This window comes from Alosa alosa, chromosome 11 (genome assembly GCF_017589495.1).
Source record: "Alosa alosa isolate M-15738 ecotype Scorff River chromosome 11, AALO_Geno_1.1, whole genome shotgun sequence".
NCBI lineage: Eukaryota > Metazoa > Chordata > Actinopteri > Clupeiformes > Clupeidae > Alosa > Alosa alosa.
This window is the reverse complement of record NC_063199.1, coordinates 21,058,629-21,068,628: the sequence shown is the minus strand read 5'-3', so window position 1 is coordinate 21,068,628 and position 10,000 is coordinate 21,058,629. Positions and strand designations below refer to the sequence as shown.

Here is a 10,000-nt window from a genome sequence, read left to right as displayed (position 1 = left end):
GGCCATGTGTGTGTGTGTGTGTGTGTGTGTGTGTGTGTGTGTGGGAGGGGGTGTTTTAAAGGATCGTATTGAGAAAGGCGGGGAGGGGGCATGGTGTGCCCACCGTGTGAACTCCTTAGGGGCTGTGTGTGTGTGTGTGTGTGTGTGTGGAGAGGGTATGGTGTGCCCACTGTGTGAACTCCTCGGGGGCTGCCATCTGCATCGGGAGCCCAAACATGAAAGCACAGCGGCAAAGGAAGCCCCAGGGGATGATGGGAAAATATCCACAGCGCTTAATGCTCTTTCAGCCGCAGCTTGGCTTCAGAGCGGGAGGGAGGAGGGAAGGGTGGAGGGGTTGTTTGGGAGGTTAGGTGCAGGATTTAGCTCCAGCTCTGCTTCAGAGGACCAGAGAGCAGCTTGGGAGTTTGGGGTTGGCGGTTGGGTGCAGGGCTGGATGGAGGAGTTAACCAAGCTCTGCTTCAGAGGACCAGAGAGCAGCTTGGGAGTTTGGGGTTGGCGGTTGGGTGCAGAGCTCGATGGAGGAGTTAACCCAGCTCTGCTTCAGAGGACCAGAGAGCAGCTTGGGAGTTTGGGGTTGGCGGTTGGGTGCAGGGCTGGATGGAGGAGTTAACCCAGCTCTGCTCTCCAACACTACTCCATCTCTGCTCCAACACTACACCAGCTCTGCTCCAGAGGACCAGAGTGCAGCTGGAATTAGATAGAGGGGTGCAGCATCCCTCCTCGGCTGAGAGAGGACGGCTTTGGAAAAGCTCCTATACTGATCTCAGCATGCTCACATACACACACACACACAAACACCACACACACACACCCCTGACACACACTCACACACACTCCACCCACCCACCCAAAAACACACATACACACACACTTGCACACTCCACCCACACACACACACACACACACACACACACACACTGCAGGTGATCTAACAGGACAGTCTGAAATTTCTTCTGACAACTACTCTAACTCTGGAAAGTTAAAAGAGACTCCGCTGAGCTCTTCTATCCTCGGCTCTGTCTCAGAGACCAGAGGGCCTCACAAACACACACACAGTCACACACACACATGCACACACACACACATACACACTGCAGGTGCTCTAACAAAGAGTTCTTCTATCTCTAGTTCATCTGAGTTCTCTGTGAGACCATAGGACCTCACAACAGAGAGGACAGCAGCCAATTATAACTGAGAGGGTTTGGGACAGATGGTCAAATCATTACATTTCCTGTGCTATAGGTGCACATTCACACACACATACACACACAGGCTGGTTTCTGTACATTAACATGTGAGCCAAAGAGCTACGGACCGGAAAAAATAATGACCTCCCCTAGGATGTTTATTTGCATATGGAGGAAAACATATGCACGCTATACCTCGCAGCAAAGCTCACACACACACACACACGCACACATTCACCCGCATCCTCGTGCTTCTACATTCAGTACATCCACACATACATACAGTAAGGGGTTCAACAGAGCTACCAAAACAGATTCAGAATCAGCTTTATTGTCCAGGTTTGCGTACACAAACAAGGAATTTAATCTTTGCTCGCAAGTACAACATTCACTTAACATATAAGGATAAAAAAATAAAAACATAAAAGGAGTAAAAAGAGAACAGTAAGAATAGAATGAAGGCAGTAAAGTATGTCTATGTATGAGAATAAATAAATACAGTATGTACTGCAAGTAAATAAATAGACACTATGGGTGGTATAGGGTAGTTGCCGGGGCAAGGATGCTGAGGATGATCGCTTCCTTGTTCCTTGTTGTCCCTGTCAAGGTTGCCATGGTCGTGGACCCCTCAACAAGCACAAGCAAGATGCAATATACAGTTACAGAATACAATAATATACAGAATAAAGCTTTCCCCCTAATGCATGCTGTTAAAGAGAAACTTTTAAACAGAAACTGGAGAAATTGCGCATTATGCTATTTCAAACTGTGGGAAAAGGTAATGATAAAGCACATGGATTTGTTTACAAGCTAGCTTAACGGTTAGCAGAAGTTTGGCAGAACTATGTGGATGTTACAAGGTAAGAAACACGATTTAAAACGAGTTTCTTGTTTCTCACTTCTCTTTTCGGGACGGTAGTCTCAATGTTGCAAGGTTGGTTTTCCGCCTGGGGACGCTATAGGCGCAGCGGGGAAAATCACCATTTTCACCGGAACAGGTCATTTAACCATCCAAATGATTTCTAAACGGGTTTATTACGTTGAAATATTTGTATATAAGTTCCCCTTTAAAACACAAGAAAGCAGAAGAGAATCAGACTGGGTTTGCTACTTCCCAAAGTCTCCTCAAATTAAAACAGATTCCAGTAAAAGGAATCTGCAAGAGCAGGAATTCCACCATTAGTCAATAAGAACAGACAAACATAACTGGGAGGGAAATAGAGATTTAGTCCTTTTTCTTTCTCATCCTCCTCTCTGTCTGTTCTTTTTTATCTTCCTCGTCCATGCATCACACTCATTCTTCTCTCCTTTCTTTAACTCAGGCCTTTATTCTCTCTCTCACACACACACACAAACACACACACACACACACACACACACACACACACACACACACAAAACACACACACACTGAGCCGTTATTGACAGCCTTTACTGTCAGACACACAATGCTCAAATCCTGTTGGAAACAGATTGAGCAGCACAGCAGCTGGAGGAGAATAGCTCTCATTGATGAAGAAAGAATGGCCTCATCTATGACTTCTGTAGGAATAACGCTCATCGATGAAGAAAGAATGGCCTCATCAATGACTTCTGTAGGAATAGCACGAATCGATGAAGAAAGAATGCTCTCATCGATGACTTCTGAAGGACACAAGCTCTCTGTGGTCATCACTGATGGCCAGTGCTGGTGTGTGTTGACGTCACCAGGAGTGTGTGCAGAGGATGAGTTGATAAAAAAGAATATTGCTGGTTAAGGAGCTGTGTGTGTGTGTGTGTGTGTGTGTGTGTGTGTGTGTGTGTGTGTGTGTGTGTGTGTGTGTGTGTGTGTGTGTCTGAATGCCAGGCAGGACAGGAGAGAGGAGTGCTCTCTGACTCTCTCTCTCTCTCTCTCTCTCTCTCTCTCAGGCAGAGCTCTGTGCATCTGTTTCCTGGCATTAGAAGTGCTGGCTTGTTGGAAATAAAAGGCGTCTAAACGTGTTTGATTCAGCGTTGGTGGCTGTGAGCTCTTAACCAGCTTTCCCCCATCGCACTAGGAGGACACGCCAAAAACGCTCCAAAGCCCAACAGACGCAACTCAATAAGACAAATCTACTGTTCCAGAGGAGGAGAGGAGGAGGAGAGGAGAGGAGGAGGAGAGGAGTCGTCTCAATTTCCATATTAAGTGGCAGATTAGTGGAGTCTCCCGGGGAGACGAGGCACATCTCTAAGAATACGAGTGAAATGAGAGGCATTTAAGAGGCATTTCAGGCGTCCTGCTCAACACTAATTCAGTGTGTTAACTAAAGAACAAAGAAGGAAGGAGAGAGTAAAAAACAGCAGAGCGATGGGGGTTAAAGTTTGCCCCCAAAACAGGAGAGAGAGATGGAGAGAGATGGAGAGAGAGAGAGAGAGAGAGAGAAGAGAGAGGGAGAGTTCACCTTGAGCTTACTTTTCCAACTGGAGTGTGTTATGTAAACGTGGTTGGTGAGAGCAGAGCACAGGCCCAGAGATAAGCAAAGACTCAAATGCTCTCAGAGGTGAGAACAAGCAACACCACACCAGTTCAGTTACGTCCAACCACACACACCAACACACACACACACACACACACATACACACAGTTACACACAGTAACACACACTATCACACACCAACACTGTTACACACACTAACACACAGAAACACACACTATCACACACCAACACTGTTACACACAGGGCCAGATGTACTAACGCTTTTGCGCCCACTTCAGGCGTATTTGTTTTCAGAATAAAAGCGTGTAAAATCATTATGGGTATGTACAAACAGGCTGCAATGATGTAAAAGCGCCAAACTGCCTGTCGCTGGAGCTGAAAGTGGCAGATTGCGCTTTGTCATGTCATGCATATGCATTCATGGGAGGATCCAGGGAAAGTGGGAGTTTAGCCGTAAAAAAGATGGGAGGGGAAGAGTAAAGAGCTAATTATGTATTCCGCGGTATGTAAAAAATACTGCTCCTGAAAGCGCATCGCCTATTCTGCCGCTAAATACTTCCTCCTTTGTAAAGCAGGTTTTAATCCAAATTGCAGTTCAATGCGTCAATAAGAGAACCTTTCAAAGACAACAGAATCGCTATTTAGAGCACCAGTTTTGTGGTGAAAGTATTTGTACTACCAAAAGCAACCTCAACTTTCGCTGGCCTTTCTCAATGTCTTACTTTCACTTTCACGCCATTCACTTAAACTTTCCTACTTGCTAGATTTGACCAGTCTTCCATAGCCTACACGTGCACAAGTAGTTTGAGTAGAACTACTGATCTTCATTATCTCCCTGCTTGTTTACAGTACATCTTATCATGTATGGTATTATTTCATGATCGCTAAACGTTTGATTCTTTTAATGTTGTCATCAGTTAACTTCATTCAACTGGCGCTTGTATGTAGGCTGCCATTCAGTTGTGGACGTTAGAAATTGGCGCTTATGGGCGGAGAAAGGCAGAGAAAGGCGCAGTTTACACTAAGGGATTGAATGATTGATAAATACGACGGAAACTCGGGTCTGACAGCGTTCGCAATCTGCGGTGTGTCCATGACGCTGATAACGCTACGCTCACAAATGTACTTACATCTGGCCCACAGTAACATGAGGGGCCGTCTGGAACATTATTCAGAACTAGCTAGCTAGCATATACATACATGTAAAACCAAACTCATTCACACGCTATAGTGAAAACCTTTTACATCCACTATTGAAATGCTCTTACAAACACTAGTAAAATGCATATACACCACTGAAAAACAACTTCTTACACACACATATGAAACCATTCACACACTAGTGAAAGCCTCACATATACTCAAGTGAAACACTCTCACTCAAACAATTGGAAAATGTTATGCTCACATACACAACTGAAAACCATCCATACACACCCCCAACCTAACCCCGCCACACACACACACACACACACACACACACACACATACAAATATATATGGTTTTTTTGTCAATAGCAATTTCTCCAGTTATTTTTTTTTTACTTTTGTTTTGTTGCTACATTTTTTATTTGTTTAGAGTACATTCACTTACTCTTTTCCATTGAGAAGTGTGATATCTTTCTTTATTTTTGTAAGAAGGTTTTTGTAAAACTTGCATAAATGTCAGTTGATTACTGCAGAAATTCTACTTTTGAGTTTCACAGAAGACTGAGTCTGAGAAAATGACAATAAAAATAGAAACACAAAGACTGCAGTGTTTTATAAAACACATCAGTGTGTTGCTGTTGATTTGAAACAAAAATTCAAACGGTGCATGTGTGTATGATTTTGTTGCAATAATTACATTTTTAGAAAGGATTGTTGAGTTTTGATTGCAGGATTTTATTTTGGCATAGATGTGAGTTGTTTATCTCCAAGTGCTATGTCTTATTTGGCTGTGTGTAGAGTTTTGACATAATAATTCAAATTCAGCAAAAAAGTGTGTAAGCAATAGGCACAAACTGTAAAGTGTGTAACCAATAGGCACAAACTGTAAAGTGTGTAAGCAATAGGCACAAACTGTAAAGTGTGTAACCAATAGGCACAAACTGTAACAGTGACCAGTGACCAACATACTGTAGCCTAACCTACAGGCCACGTAACATAAACTGGACAAGGGACACCGGTGACAGCACATCACACCTCACACACACATGCTGTCTCTCTCCCTCCCTCACACACACACACACACACACGCTGTCTCTCTCTCCTTCCTTCACACACACACGCCTGTCTCTCCCTCCCTCACACAAACACACGCTGTCTCTCTCTCCCTCCCTCACACACACGCACTGTCTCTCCCTCCCTCACACACACACGCTGTCTCTCGCTCCCTCCCTCACACACACACACGCTGTCTCTCTCTCCCTCCCTCACACACACGCTGTCTCTCTCCCTCCCTCACACACACACGCGCGGTCTCTCTCTCCCTCACTCACATATTGCCTACTGGAGGACGTCCTCTACACAACTGCAGCAGCATACCACTACATTAGGCCATATGCTTAGGCTATGGAGCATATAAGAATATGTAACATGCAATGTCACGGCAATGTAGGCTAACAATGCAGCCTGGATTACTGCCACTCGTAACATCAACACACACAGGCTCTCTCTCTCCCTCCCTTGAAAGTAAAAACGTCTACCCTCTCAAACCTCCAGATTTGGCATTGGTCTGCCTTCAGATTTCATTTTAAGTCATTGTTGAAGAAGTAATTTACTAAAATCCTTTTGTAGGCCTGCTAACAATTCCAAATCTCTACTGTCCACAATGGCACTTGCTAACATCATCCAATCTCAACAAAACTCAAAATGGCTCCTAACTAAACGACTGATAGACAGGAAGGGATAGACAGAAGGATGGCTTCCCTTTCTAAGGTGCTGACAAATCACATTGACCGTGACTACACCTAATTTGATTGTTGATCATCTTTTTATTTACATATTGCTTTAGCGATAAGGATTCCAACTCGGGCTGGGTGCCACTTGGAGACGACGGGACTGTAATACTGTGTTTCAACACATTCACCATATACAATTTATGGGGCGCTGTTTCACTCATTGCAAAATACTAAATGAAAACGGGAGATAGCACAGCAAGAATGAACAAAACCTGGATTCTGGGAGAAAACGCCACTGACAGTGACACATACACCAAAACACACACAAACATGCCCACACAGCATGCAACCATATGACCATTAACAGGCCCAATGGCAGCTGTCGGTCTGTCTGTCTGTCTGTCTGACCCTGTAAAAACTGTCTGTCTGTCTCCCTGGGAGCTGTCTATGTGTGTCTGAACCTTTAGGACCGGCCTGTGTGTGTATATGTGTATGTGTGTGTGTCTGTGTGTTTGAGTGTGTGTGTGTGTATGTATGTGCGAGTGTGTGTGTGCATGCATGCCTGTATGAGTGTGTGTGTGTGTCTGTCTGTCCCTCTGGAAGCTGTCTGAGTGTGTCTGTGTGTTTGAGTGTGTGTGTGTGCGAGTGCGTGTGTGCGTGCATGTCTGCATGTGTGCGTGTGTGTGTGTGTATGTCTCTGTGTCTGTGTGTGTGTATGTGTGTGTGTATGTGTGTGTGTGTGCATGCCTGTATGCGTACATGTGTGTGTGTATGTGTGTGTGTGTGTGTGTGTGTGTGTGTCTGGGAGAACCTGAGCCTCCCCTACTCTGGCTCTGTGGACAAACACGCTAATCCTGCAGCCCAAACATGCAGGTAAGCTGATGCCCGGCATTGTGCGGCAGGGCAGACTGGTCGATACTAACCAGAGGAGGAGCACCCAAAGGCAGTGGACAGGGGTCGATAATGTCCGGCGGAGGTGCAGCTGAATGACCAGCTGAGAGCCAACAGACAGCAGACAGAAGGTCAGAGGTCAATACTGACCAGCAGAGGCAGCAGAGAACTCTGACCCATCCTGACGAGCTCCGCTCAGGCATCAGAGGCAATTACAGCCCAATACAGGACACACACTGCCCCATCAGCAGCTAAGAGAGGACTGCTGCACACACACACACACACACACACACACACACACACACTTGCTACACACACACAAACACACACACACACACACACACACACACACACAGCCTGCTGCACACACACACACACACACACACACACATTCACACAGAGCCTGCTGCACACACACACAGAATAAATCCCACAGCCATAAAACATAGTTGCATCACATGCATAACTTGCATCACAATTTTACACACAATTGTAACTGAGAGACTAGTCGATGAGATTACCTGGATGGGTTATAACTCACTAGGAGAAGAAGACAAACAGGTGTGTCCATCTGACCGACACACACACACACACTAAAAGTACACAGAGGTCTGAAGGTGGAATATCTGCACACTGTGTGATCAAAGGACATTATAGACTGAGCAGACATTTTTCTAATGATAGATTACACACACACACACACACACACACACACACACACACACACACAGCACAGCACAGGAGGGGAGAAGGGTGTGCTTTGTGTTCCCTCTCTGCTGAGATGTGAGCAGGAGTTCTGAGTTACTGCAATGGCAGTCTGTCCTGCTGCACATCGACACCCAGCAGCAGCAGGAAGCCTGCAGGACTTTTCAGCTGATGTGAGGGGCAGCGAAGCGTTGCCATCCTGACACCCAGATAACGACTGCAACACAGCCCCTGAGGCAACCTCCCTATACACACACACACACACACACACCACCTCACTGCGCCAAACACACACACACACACACACACACACACACACACCACCTCACTGTTCCCCCATCACATGCACACACAAGCCCACCGCTCCTCTGCATTACACACACACACACACACACACACACACACATTCACACCAGCCCACCGCTCCACTTCTGAGGAAACTCACTAACCCTCCTCCAACTCCACTTCACTTCAGATGTAAAGTAACTTCAGCTGAACTCAGGAGGGGATCGGCCTTTAAATCCTACAGGGCACCTTAGTACTGCATCACAGAGAAGCAGCGGGGGAGGAAGAGAGGAGAAGAGAGAGGAGAAGAGGATGAGAATAGAGGAGAAGAGGATGAGAATAGAGGAGAGGAGGATGAGAATAGAGGAGAGGTGGATGAGGAGAGGAAAGGAGAGGGGGATGAGAAGAAAGAAGAGGAGGATGAGAAGAGAGGCATTGCTGTGCTGTGGAGTTCATTAAGCAGGTTAATGCTAATCTGTGAAATGGCTTTTTTAACACTGCAGGGAAGAGGAACATCTGGTTCTACACAAACACACTCCATCCCTCTCTCTCTTTATCTGTCTGTTCTATCTCAGAAGAATGAAAAAAGTGTAACTGTGAATAGGTTATCAAAAAAACATGAATATGAATGTGTAACAAATTATACACAAGTACAACATTTAAATTCTCACAATTTATATAATGCGCTTGTCTGCAGAAAAGAAAAATGAGGATGTCTTAGAGGAAATATGCATCCTGTCGGCAGAAAGTTTCAACTCATTGTGCATAGACAGTTGTTTACGTGGACAAGGAAATATATGGGCCATAAACCCATCTACATCTGGCCCAACACACAGAGAGCCCTGGCCTGGAGATTTATCGAACAGGAATCTCATGCTGAGAGGATGAGTGATGATTTATGATCAAATCCATAACTGTGAGCAAACACATGAAATCACTCCAAACACACATGTAAGGCTGTGGTAAGGGTTAGTCTGTGTCTGAGAGTGTGTGTAAGCACTGTGTGTAAGAGGGTTGGTGCAGGTGTGTGTGTGTGTGTATGTGTGTGTGTGTGTGTGTAAGTGTGGGTAAGCACATGTGTAAGAGGGTTGGTGCCGGTGTGTGTGTATCTGTGTATGTGTGTATGTGTAAGTGTGGGTAAGCGCATGTGTAAGAGGGTTGGTGCAGATATGTGTGTGTGTGTAAGTGTGAGTAAGTGCATGTGTAAGAGGGATAGGTGCAGATATGTGTGTGTGTGTGTAAGTGTCAGTGTGAATGAGCAGTGGTGCAGGTGTGTGTGTGTTTGTGTTAGTGTTAGTGTGAGTGTGAGTGTGAGTAAGCACATGTGTAAGGTATGAGCTACACCAGGGGTGTAACTGAAGCGTTCCGTTCGTGTAGCGTCTGCTGCAACAATTAGCTTCCACTATAATCAATTGAAGTAGCTACACTAGACGTGATAGCGACGCGTATGTTCGAAAAAAAATAGACTGGTCATTTAAAATGGATTTTACGCATCGCGAACGGAACGCTTCAGTTACGCGCCTGGTGTAGCTCAAGAGGGTTGGAGCAAGAGTGAGTGAGTGTGTGTGATTGCATGCATGCATGTAAGTGTGAG

The 10,000-nt window shown here is 45.5% G+C and overlaps 1 protein-coding gene across 1 annotated transcript in view; it reads right to left on the bottom strand.

The window, feature by feature from the left end:
* The window catches only part of tjp1b (tight junction protein 1b), a 109,182-nt gene that overhangs the window by 67,614 nt on the left and 31,568 nt on the right, over window positions 1-10,000 (bottom strand).